The 12,610-nt window shown below is 36.8% G+C and overlaps 1 long non-coding RNA gene across 1 annotated transcript in view; it reads right to left on the bottom strand.

Moving 5' to 3' along the window:
- Nucleotides 1-6,265: 6,265 nt before the first annotated feature.
- LOC148839858 (uncharacterized) overlaps nucleotides 6,266-12,610 on the bottom strand; it is a 29,519-nt gene continuing 23,174 nt past the window's right edge. Inside the window, exon 3 of the long non-coding RNA XR_016094610.1 lies at nucleotides 6,266-6,341. This is a non-coding gene — a long non-coding RNA (uncharacterized LOC148839858). The remainder of the gene's footprint in view (nucleotides 6,342-12,610) is intronic.

The raw sequence follows: 12,610 nt of genomic DNA, 5'->3' as shown, positions 1-12,610 counted from the left end.
GTAGTATAAAGGCACAGATCAGAAGAGGGACAAAACAAAAACATTTCAAAGACTCTTAATATCTCTTTGAGGATGATGACATGGATCATTAAATAATAAGCACCCAGACACTGCCAAGATCAGGCTGTCCCTCCAAACTGAGCACCCAGGCAAAGCGGAAATCAGTTACGGATGGCACCATGAGGCCAAATTCAAACTAGAAATAGTTACAGAGTTCAGCGGTTGAGATGAGTCACTCCATAAAGCTGGCCTGTATGGCAGAGTGGAAAACCCATCTCATATCCCATGTGGAGTTTGCAACAAAGTAGTTAAGTGATACTGCAAACATGTGGTGAAAGATTTTGTGGTCAGACGAGACAAACATGGAACTTTTAGTCTGAATTCAAAGCACTACATCTGATGCAAACCCAACACAGTGCATCACTCAAGTCAGCACCATCCTTACTGTCAGGCATGGTAGTGGCAGCGTTAGGTTATAGTTCTGCTTCTCATCAGCAGGGACTGGGAAGTTTGTCAAGACTGATGGGAACATAGATGTAGCAAAGTACTGGCAAATCTAAAAGGAAAACCTGGTTCAGACCTAAAACTGGGTCAATAATTCACCTTTCAGCAGGAGAATGGTCCAAAGCACAATGCCAAAGCTACAATCGAAAGGACAATGTCCTTGATTGGCCCAGTAAAAGTCATGACTTGAATACTTGTGAAAATCTACGCAAAAGCCTTGAGAACATTTACCCATAAGCGATTCCCAAGCAACTTGTTAGAGCATGAGAAAATCTGCCAAGACGATTGGGCAAAATTGCTCCAAACAGGTGTGCATAGTGGGTACAATGAACTGAAAGACTTGAGGTTGTCATTCCTGCTAAAGATGCTTGAATAATTATGTAATCACCAAGTTTTAATCTTCTGATATTAAGTTTAAACAATATAAATATAATCTGTGGGTAATTATACAAAATAGAACACCATAGGAGGGGTCTGAATACTTTTGCACTACAAGAACATAAGAAATGTTACAGAAGTGAGGAAGTCATTTGGTTCATCTAGTATATTTGATAGTTAATTGATGTAGGGATCTCATTGAGCTGTTTCTTGAAAGAAGATAGAGTTGATACAGTGTTGTATTGCCTAATACTTGTTATCTCAACAAGTTGTTATCTCAACAAGTATTTTAGGCAAGATTTGCGTTTTTTAAATCTATTGTTTTTTGTAACTCTATATTGAGTTGTTTAGTTCCTTTTCATTGTGAAAGCTACAAAGTATCATCTTTGAGGATACAGAAAAGTTGTAAATGAGGCAAGGATAGGTAGTGCTACTATCCTGCACAATTACATGATAGATTTACAGTAGAAACGTGTCTAGTACTTGCTGCTGTAGATGTTTCTGCCTAAATACTATAAAATTAACATCTCGCCACTATAAATGCTCAGAACACTTACTGATAATGTAATAGTTGACTTCCTGCTGGTTAATACATCCTGGTTCACTTGCTAAAACTTGAAGGTTCACTACAACCAATGATGCATCCAATCCATATCTTCTCCCATTGACCACACCTACATTTATGAGCTCCTCCAAAGACTACAACTCTCAATAACTCTCAGCTCAATTTGGTTTAAAGTAGATGAGCTCCAATTGTAAAATACCACTCACTGACATTTGGTTTTCTCTGCTGAGGTCTTGGAATCCAAGTAGACGACCTCAGTTTCTACTATCAAAGTTGCAATTGCAGTTGTAAAATACTCTCAGTCCTAATAATTGCATCCCTTTGAGTAGCAATTTCAATCCCAATCTTCCCATATAAGACAGGACCCACTTATGTCTAGCCTGGAACAGGACACTTGGTGTTGACACTTTTACTCTTACAGTTTAATGGGATCCTTGATTAACAAACCTCAGTTTAACCTTTCGTCTGGAGGATGGAAGCTCTTATAGCTCATTGTACCTGGTTACCTTGGACAAATATAACAGAAACAGATTTTTTTAATTCTGGTTCAGAGGGAAGAGTGCCACCTACTGTTCCACAAGGATCACTTAGGATCACTGACAGCAGCAACCTTTCCCAGAGGTTTTTCCGATAGCAGTGCTGACCAGGCCCAGTCTTACTTTGCATCTGAAACCTTATAAGATTAGCCTCTAAGGTGAAGTAAAAAAAGAGTATTAAAACAGATTCCTTCACCCTTTTTCTCACTCTTTATATACTGTATTATATACCATATTAATATATTTACATTGACTTAATTATATACTTAGGTAGTCTATGTCTATTTTGACAAATAAAGCAAAGAAGAGGCCATGAGTTTAACTTTCCATATTTTAACAGGTCAAATAGAACAAATTTAGAGCAATTTCATAATCACAACCATTTTCAGAGGGCATGCTGCCACTTACACCATCTGTTACAACTAGTAATTAACTGATTTTACCATTTATTTTTCCTAAAATAATGTGTTATTGGGGTAATTAATGCTTATGGGTGAGCAGAGACATTGACACAGCCTACAGCAGGCATGGTTCCATTAAAAAGTTATTTTCTCAGCTCTTCCAACCTTCAAGACTACTTAACTGCTGCCATTTACCTCTGGGCCTATGCCAAAAATGCTGAGAGATTCTCTGACACATTTCTGAGGTGGACTCATGTCCTCTAGACATTAAGGGCATCAGATAGCTTTTGAAGGCCATGAAGGATTAAAATACAGGTCTAGCCTAGAATACAGCCTAGAATTTGTCCAGTTAGACTGTACTGCATGTAACTTAAAAATTACCATGTACTGACCAGTGATTTGCTTTGCTTGTGTGAATTAAATGTACGTAATACTACACCTGCCATTGCATTGGTAGTGGTCTCTCCAAGGTCAACAATATAGTGTTGTTTCAGCTTTGGTAAATGTGATAGATGATATACAGTCCTATGAAAAGTACAGGTTCACTTTACATAGGAAATGGGGCCATTTCAGTTTTATACTTTGGCCTCCATTTACTTTTTGTGTTAACGACCTAGTGGTATTACTTAATTGTTTACATGTAAATGAGTGATTCAATGAGTATTGAATTTATATAGTTTATTTAATCACATTTAAGGTTCCCAGGGTGCTTCACAATAATGTCATAGCCAAACCAGTTATGTAACACTGATCTGTAGCCCCGTGTAATGAGGAATAATGTCTGCCTCTTTTTTTGGCAGCACAATCCCTAAACTTCTTGATAAAATTGCTGCAGCTTTTAAGGAAACATTTTAGAAAGTGATGGTATAACAGATAAAAATACAAAGATTGAAAAAGAAGTAGGCTTAGCTGTTGCCCAGGGTCAAACAGAACATCTTGCTAGTACAGGAATATTCATTGCTCAAAAAACTGGTAAATATATGAGTATCCATATAGACCGGAGAGTAAAGGTGGGGTTTTTCTGAAACAATGATTTGAAATCCTACAGTAAAACTTCGGTCTTACTGCCTTGTTGGCACTGAGCTGAAGAAGAAATCTCAGTTTCCACATTTCTGTTTTTTCTTAGCAGGTAGATCTGGGTACAGATGTGGATCAGCAGGCTATGCCATTACATCAATCAAGTCAGGTTAATTGGCACACAGAAGTAATCTTCTGTGTGTGAATTTTGCCCTAGACAGAACAAGGCAGCTTTTAGGGTGAAGGAGAACAAATGCATGGCTGGTGGTGATATTTGTGAATATTAGATTCAGCAAAATGGTGTCAAAGGAGAGAATCAATGTCTCTTTCAAACTGTAGACATTGACTGTCTTCAAAAGCCCTGCACATTTTCAGTAAGACATCCAAGGACCACCCTGGAGGGATCAAAGAGGTTACAGGTATATCATATTAAATTTGGTGGATTGAGTAAGAGGATAGAGTCTTGGGATCTTAACTTGTTTCATTTTGAGATTAAAGCTGGTATGTTTGAGGGAAGGGAGAATTTTGCCAGTCTGGAAAGAAAGTGTGAAGGAATGTGTGATACAACTTAACCTCCACTCGACTGTGATGCAAAAATAAAGAGGATGGGTTGAAAGCCTTAGTTTACAGTATGTCAGGTGTGACATAAACAGTGGAGAAAGAGAGACCTGGTGGACACTGTGATGAATGCTGTCTACACCACTTATCTTTAGCCTACAATTTATCAAGCCATCTGTTCAGTACAGCAGATGCATATCTGTGGCCTATTCTCTCAGGCCTGAGACACATGAATTCCCCTTCAAAATTCCTGATTTCCACAATGTTAAAAGATGGCCCTTTAGGTGGAGAATTCACTGCTACTGGTTCGACATTGGGGTTACATCACTCATGAATCAAGTAAGCCCTGTTATACAAGTTTATTGTGAATAGTATGGGGTAGCAGGGTTTCCATCCATTCAGAACTGCTGTTCCTCAAATTAACACCTGTGCAGACTCAAAATGACAGACCAGACCTCTCTCACGTAAATTTCCATTACAGATACTGTATACAGTGTTTTTTTTTTTGCTACTGACTGCTAATGTTTGTCTGCCAAGAGGGAGTGTCATTGTTGTTATAAAGTATGAACGTAGAGATAAAGTACAGTATCTGTGTCAGTGCTTTGCTGTTTTCAGGTGTTTAGTGAAAATATGTATGTGTTGTGTGTGTAAATACAGAGATGTTTTAAGTACATACATTATATGATGATCACTATTGTACTATGGTTTTTTTGAGAGGTACAGTAGAAGATAAGATATACAAGTAATGTTACCTTTTGATATTGGATACTGTACAGTATGTACTGAAGTGCTCTCAGGGTTGTGGAAGTGGAACAAACTACGCAGCCATGTTGTTGAAGACAATAATACGGCTACTTTCAAGAAACAGCTGAAGTAGATCTTTGATTAATTACTAATAAACAGGCTATATAGACCAAATGACCCCCTTTTGCTTGTAAGCTTACTTGATGTTCTTATGATTAGAAACGTTTGGAAATTTTGCTTTCAGCTCAACTACACATTTTCCTTCTATAGAAATTTGAGGGTGTAAATATTATTTGTGCCACTAGGTGGCCACAGTTCCTTTCATTTTGGATTTTACAGTTTCAGTGGCCATTGCAAAACTGTATGAAACTCTAAGTATACTGTAAGTACCCAGCTTTCAAGAAACATTTTTCCTTCACACAGATGTCTGCAAATTTATAAATATTTATGTAGAACATAGAGCTTTGCATTTCCATGATTATCTTATCCAAAATGTCTTTGAAGATCCCACAAGCTTCTAAGGTGGATAAAACACAAAATATACCCCTTTTGATTCCATGTTTGTTTGTTTTTAGGAAATCGTAAGCTTATACATTCTTCTACTAATTCTCGCTGATTGTCTTTCTTTAAATGAGTTCTGGTCAAATAAAATGTGACACAATGTTTTTTTCTTAGATAACTATATTATGGGAAATGTCCAATACTGTAAGCAATTCCACTGCATCAAACAAATTAACAGTTTTAGAACCCAAAAGAAACCTCACAGAAAACTCCAGTGTATATTTATCTATTTATAACCCTGTAGTTAAGATATGTTAAAATATGTACTGTAAATTGAAATTACAGAGTGGAAATACAAGCCAATCACCATAAAACAAGTATGTCAATAACTATTGTGTGGAGAATATCTGTCATTAAAATGGAAATCATGTATTTGTGATACTGAACCTTATTACTGAAAAATAAATCACAAAGTTATATGCCTATCTTGAAATTAATTACTAAGTAATTAAGTAAGCAGGACCAGACATGATTACACATTATTTAGTCAGGTATGGCTAGAGGAACAAATGCATGAAAAATGGAAGACGGGACCCGATTAAATTCAAGGAAAGGAGTGCAAAACTTAGAGAAACAGCCCTTTTATCTGTCCCAGGAAAGGTCCTTAACAGAGCCATCCTTGAAGGAATAAGTCAGCTGTGGATGCCAAGTTTGGAAACCAGAAAGCCAGCTTCTGAGAAGACCTTGCACAGATCTTGCACGGATCACATCACCACTCTCATCAGAGATTTTCATGATTGGTTATCTCAGTTATCTCAGTTGAACAATCCATGGGTGGAATTTGTCCCTGGACAAACTCCTGGACTATGAGTTAGTGTTTGACAGTCTGGACAGGGAAACCCCATGGATGCTCCTCAGACAACATTGAAATACCAAAATACTCTGGCCAGAATGATCTGCACCAGCTATGATGGCAGAACATGTAATGTTTTACTTTCTAGCATGTTCTCCATACCTTTCAAAGTGCTGATCATAGGGAAAAAGGAGTATTTCCTGTTACCCTTTCTCTTCTTGTTGGTCATCAACTGCCTCATTACGTAGCTCACCGAAGACAGAAGAAGTGGCAGACAGTGGTTCCTATGGACACAAATGGAAAACCTTGATTTTGCAGACTACTTGGCACTCCTAGCACATAGTCACCAACAAATGCAAGCATTCCAGAGGAGAACATGGAGATGGGTCAGCCACACCCTCCTAAAGCCCCCCTCCAGCATCAGGAGACAGGCCCCATCCTGAAAACTGCAAGGGAAACAGAAAAGAGGAGCTCACAAAAGACTTGGAAGCGTGAGTTTGAGGCACACACTAGGAGAACTGGATCAGAGTGGAACGGGCTTGAGCAGAGATTGCCCAGAGCAGAGCACAATGGAGAAGAATTGCTAGTGGCCTAAGATCTTTAAAAGCAATGGGTTTAGGTAAGTATAAAGTTAGTATGAAAACGGAGAATGTGATAGGTGCATGAGAAGAACCCTTAAAAAACGAATTAAATCTACATAAATAAGGCTTTCATGAATGTGTGGTTATAGAAGACGTTTATATGGATTAAAATTACCCACTTAAATAGTTCTGATGTTATCACCATCTCTGAGATTATTTTCTTACGGCAGAAGCAGCACCAATTACATAAATAAAAACTGCAAATTAATAAAAGAAAGTTTGGTTGAAAGTTTCAGTAGAACAGCCACACATACTTATTTAAGTCATGATCTAATAATGATATGATAATATAGCAAAATGGAAGGGACAAAAACACACAAGGCAGATGAATGTGTATAACTGAAGATTAGCGCCTTAAAGTGAAGCAAAGATAAATATGAGTGTCATGAGTAACAGTATGACCAAATACTGCAGAGAGTCTAATGGCATACTGAACATGGCATGGCATACTGTACGTTTATTATTTTCATATTGCAAAAAAAAAGGTTAAAACAAAATTAATTATTTCATAGCAGTTGACATTTGATTTATGTTTGTTAGATAGCTCTTATGTCTTTAGTCAAAGCATCTTCCTTACTATCATTTAAATTAACATCACAAATAATATCGTGGTAAATTGCTTACCTCTGAAAAAAAGCTTCAGACTCATAAATAAGTCTTAAGCTTCTTTCCTGGCTGCTAGATATTTCTCATACCTCAGTGACGCCCTTGTAAGCACCACCTGCTTTGTTCCTTGAGTGTGACCTGACCTCTTCTACTTTCCTCCAGCTTATTAATAAACACTCTGCTTTTTATGTACGGCTTGTTTGGATGATGTGAGGCAGGAGCATGTCTTTTGCAATCGCAGCTGAAGCTGTGAACTGATTGAGGCTTTTGATGTCATTATTTGTATCTGATAAATTGACTTTGACACCTGGCAACTGAACATTAAGCAAACCCCACCTCCACCCCTCCCAGCTTGTCAAGACCTACAGGGTTAAACACATCTTACAGGAGTGCTCCATCAGAAGGCTTTTTCTTGTGATACGGCATTAGTACCTCATTAGATTAAAGACGGTAAACATGGCACAGTTAATCACAACCTTGTAGAAGTAAGTAGCAGCAGTGACACTTTGTTGATAATGGCAAAGCCCAGTGATTATTCCCGAACAAAGAGCAGGTCTGCATTGGTTTCTAAAACAAACAACTCCTAATGCAGACAGTTCATTTCATGTATCAAACACCTGTGGCAATTGTGAAGCCACAAAGTTTTTTTCCTCAAATTCTAGCACTGAAACATCATACGAAAAATAGGGTAAAGAATATTAGAATTTGGATGGCATGGAAGCGCAGATTTTACTGTTACAGCCTCATAAAGCTGGTGACCCGGGTTCAATCCCTGGGATACTATCCACGTGAAGTTCTTACGTTCTCCCCATCTTTGCATGGGTTTCCTCCAAGTGCTCTGGTTTCCTTCCACAGTCCAAAGCCATACTGGTAGGTTAAGTGGCTTCTGGGAAAACCCTGTTGTGTGCCTGTGTATGTTTGTATCTGTGTGCCTTGCGATGGACTGGTGTCTCATCCAAGGTACAGTATACCCTGCTTTGCACCCATTGTTTGCTGGAATAGGCTCCGGCTCCCCTGCGACCCAATGTTAAATAATGTGGTTAAAAATTGGATGGATGGTTTGTTATAATTTTATGATCCAATTCACACTAATAGTGTAATGTAATGAGAAAAAATGTGTTCTTGTAGAGAGCAAGAAGTGCATAACGGCAATGTTTAATGTAAATTAGAAAATATTTATCTTGACTTTAGAGATTTATCGTATTAAGTCTTCAGAGGATATTAAAATCAGTATATAAAGTACTTAGTCAGTTTAGTCTGGTTCTGTTGGTTTTGGTGTTTATTATTGGTTTAATGACTGAATAGTTATTAATTAAAAATTAGTTGTAAAAGATTTTTTTAAGAATATAACACTTACTTTTAAAGCTCTTCTGCTCCTTGCAAAATATATCTATAAGGTTCTTATAATAATCACCAGGCTATGTGCTTGCCCAGTTCTGGGAGTTACAGTAGAAAAAGAGACGTACAATACCGAGTTTTAACAAATATATTGCTTTTCATTTAAGCCTAGGGGAATCAGCTAATCAGACAGAAAACAGGTTGTAAATCCAGGTTTTCTATCTCATTCAGTAGTCTACATGTGACATTAAAATTAGCTTGTGTATTTTAATCATTAGTATGCCATATCCAGTAAACATACATCTCTCCTAGTTATTAATCTTTTTACTTCCTTTCACTCTTTATTTCAGATTAATGTCTGATCACAGACAGAACCCACAAGGCAGAGGGCCATATCTTAATTGTCTTTGTTTATAGACAATGCATCTGCTACAGATTTATACTACTAACAGGGGAGAAGAATGCTCTGTATTAAACAGGCTAGGCCAACCTACACAACTAACAGGCAGTGCTCTTGATTGCGATGCACTGAAGGACATGGGAGTTTGTAATTCAGGAGAAGAGGCACTTCTTTACACAAAGGGTTGTGGGAGTATGGAACAAGCTGCCCAGCCATGTTGTTGAAGCTGATATTCTGGCTTCTGTCAAGAAATGGCTAGATAACATCTTCTCATTTGTCACATGTCTTTGTTCTTACACTGTAAACCAGTGTAATCTCAGTAAAGAACTGTCCTTGGTGCACGGCTCTCTTAAAACAATAAATGAAACACTGTTTCATGAATTTTTCATTTACCTATTATTCCAATATTTCAATATATTGGTTGAATAATATGGCATAATATCTCTTCCTCTGTTATAGATTCTGATTTGATTTCTACAATTCCCTTGGTACCTCAGGGGATTGTTTTGGTGTTTGTGAATGGTGTATAAATGGATGTATACTGTACATACAGTATATCAGTGAACAATGTTCATTATACTCAGAACAGGGCATATACTAAAATTACAAGACATCAGTGGCAACACTGGTCAATCATACATCAAACTGTCTTCTCACTTCAGCCCCCATCATCTTAACTGAAAGAGGAAGTTAGACAGAACAGACTCGGCCTTACAAGGACATGGTGCTGATCATATGAAACAACACTACTACTGTATCACGTGCCTGAATTATACAGAGCACATAAACATCATCACTAACTTACTGTATTTCTATATTATCCTTCCCTTATACGTACTCCACTCCCCTGTCTTTTTTCCTAATTCACTGCCTTCCGAAAAAAGCTAAGGAAAGTTAAATTCCATTTCTGAATTTTGTTGACAGCAAGCACACCATCATCAGATTCTGAAGTTCTGTAGAATTAGTAGATAGAAATGCAAACTATTTTATCTCACTTCATATTCTAGAAGTGTCAGACCAAAAGGCATACAAGCTCATAATTAAAGGGTTCTGAACCTAACAAAAGTTCACAAAAACTGTATCCTTATACCAACTCTGCAATTATAAAATCACATGGAAACTTTGCCTATTAGGAAAAATCCACTGCAAAGCCATGAAATTAAGCAGGTGGAGGCAAAATTAACCTTCTTCTGATGCCCGTCATAATAGAAATGGGAGACTCTAGATGATTTCTTTAAATAGAACATTGTTGATTTCAAACATATTCCCATTAATCATTCTGTGTAACAACATTTTGCTCAGGATGACATTAAAGACTTCATTGCTATGCAGTAAATGGTTTTTCCATAGCAGTAAATTGGCCATTCATTTTAACTGAACGGTAAATTGCACTGTTTTACTTTTTTGAGAAACAAACACAATGAATTTATCAGTGGTCAGACACAGTTTTTTCTCTGAATGCCTTTTCTAAGAAAAATCAGATTCTCTTGTATAACAGCAACAATGCCATGCTGGAAAGCTAAGTTCTTTCCAGCTTGTCTGTTGAATTTTCATTCGAATAATTTTAGAAATAACAACATTGTAAGTTTCACGTACATAAACCATAAGCTGTTAATAATTTGTCCACAATTGTTGGGTTAAAAAGTAAAATTGTTTGGCTGGCTTTTAAACAAATAATTAAAATATAAAATCATTATTATTTCAAATTAATTGGCAGTAAACCAAGCTTAATGTGCACTTACATAAAATCTTTATACTTCAAAAAGTCAAGCCATTTTAAGCAGTAGAATTAAATATTGTGAGAGCTGAACTATTGCCAGAGTTTAAATAAACAATTGAACGGATTTAAAAAAGGGAGTGAGAACATCATCACTGTGAAATTAACATTACGTATTACTGTACTGAGTATTCTATGTGTGGTTCAGGAAAAAAGGAGTTTGAAAACAAAACAGAATTAGATTAATTTCTAATCTTCTATTATAGAAAATGTACCATGAACAGTCTTGGCTAGACCAACTCTGCCACGCAGTGTTGTGAAACATATTTTTATCAAAAGTCATTTCTCACAGTTGCAGTTTTCAAAAATTTACAATTAGTCACACTTTCTTGGAATGTCGTTTTGGATGAAAGACTTTCAGGAAATATTACTTAGCGCAATGTAAAATGAATACGAATGCAAATTGAAACGATAACCATCTTTTTTGCATTGTTCATTTCACCCATGAATTATCTATATAGATCTCAGTTTCTACATTTCCTTCAAATCCTCCAAATTACAATCAGTGGAAACTTAACATTTTTTTCTATTCCACATTACTTTGGGTTAACTTCCTTCTTTGCTTGGAATGGACAGTCATAAATAAAATGTAATGATGTGGATGTTTGTGCAGATGTCAGACCTAACATGATGAGAGATTGGGACAGTGTGAGACAAAGAAGAACATTCATGATCTTTATATTGTTAAGCTTTTTGTACTGTACTAAAGCAGAATGTGTCTAGCTCTGATTCATCAGATTAACGACATGCAAATCAGACAAACATGTTTCTATTGATATTTCAGAATGCAACAAACAGTAAGTTTTTCCAGTGACTCAGGGGATCCTGAAAGACAAAATATGACTTTTGATGTGTCACAGATGTTCCCTGAACCACAAGAGATTTAAACACAGAAAGTCTCATGAATACAACGCTGCAGTAAGTTCATGGAGTACAAGAGTCCTTCCTTCTTTGGGTTCTTTGCTATAAAAAGCAGCATTTAGGTCAACCTGCTATCAAAAATCGATTAGTCATATTAAGAATGATAGTCATAGCCCGTTAGCTTTGTCTACCTGTGCAAATAATAAACAAAAGCAACACGGATCATTAATTAAGTCTAATATTAATCTGTTTAAAATGTAGTTAACAATAATTTAAAGAATAGCATGATGAAATACAAAAGCTTATTTACTGGTCCAAGAACAACCCAAAATGTATTAACAGAATTTCATGCTTTAATCAATATCCTTTTGTTTGCTACTTGATTTTATTGTCCGCTTTTAACAATTGTTTTCTGTTCAAACAGCTTCAATACTGCAAACAAAGCATCAGTACTGTGCAAACCATGTCAAATCCAGAGTATGTCTATTTATGTTCTGAGCAGAGGATATGCAAGAACAGAAAACAGAATTACAAAGGTTAAAATTATGATTTTAGTCTTCATAAACATTTCGAACGTTGATAAAATACCATTGACATGAATGTATCCATCCATTTCTGACTGCTTCTTCCAATTCAGGGCTGTGGGGGAGCTGGAGCTTATTCTGGTAAGTAACAGGCATAAGACGGGAAACACCCTGGATTGGATACCAGTCTATCACAGGGCAAACAGACACAGACATACACACAATCACACCTCGACAAATGTTGCTCAGAATCCAATTAACCCATTGTTTCAGTTTTTGGACTGTAGTAGGAAAGTAGAGCAACTAGAGGAAACCCATGTGAGCACAGGGAGAGCATACAAACTCCACACAGATAGCACCCAAGGTCTGGAATTGAAGCCATGGCCACAGCACTGCAAAGCTGCAA

Source organism: Atractosteus spatula, chromosome 2 (assembly GCF_055471065.1).
Source record: "Atractosteus spatula isolate fAtrSpa1 chromosome 2, fAtrSpa1.hap1, whole genome shotgun sequence".
Classification (NCBI taxonomy): Eukaryota; Metazoa; Chordata; class Actinopteri; order Semionotiformes; family Lepisosteidae; genus Atractosteus; species Atractosteus spatula.
Note: the sequence above shows the minus strand (reverse complement) of the source record. Positions and strands in the feature narration are given on the sequence as shown.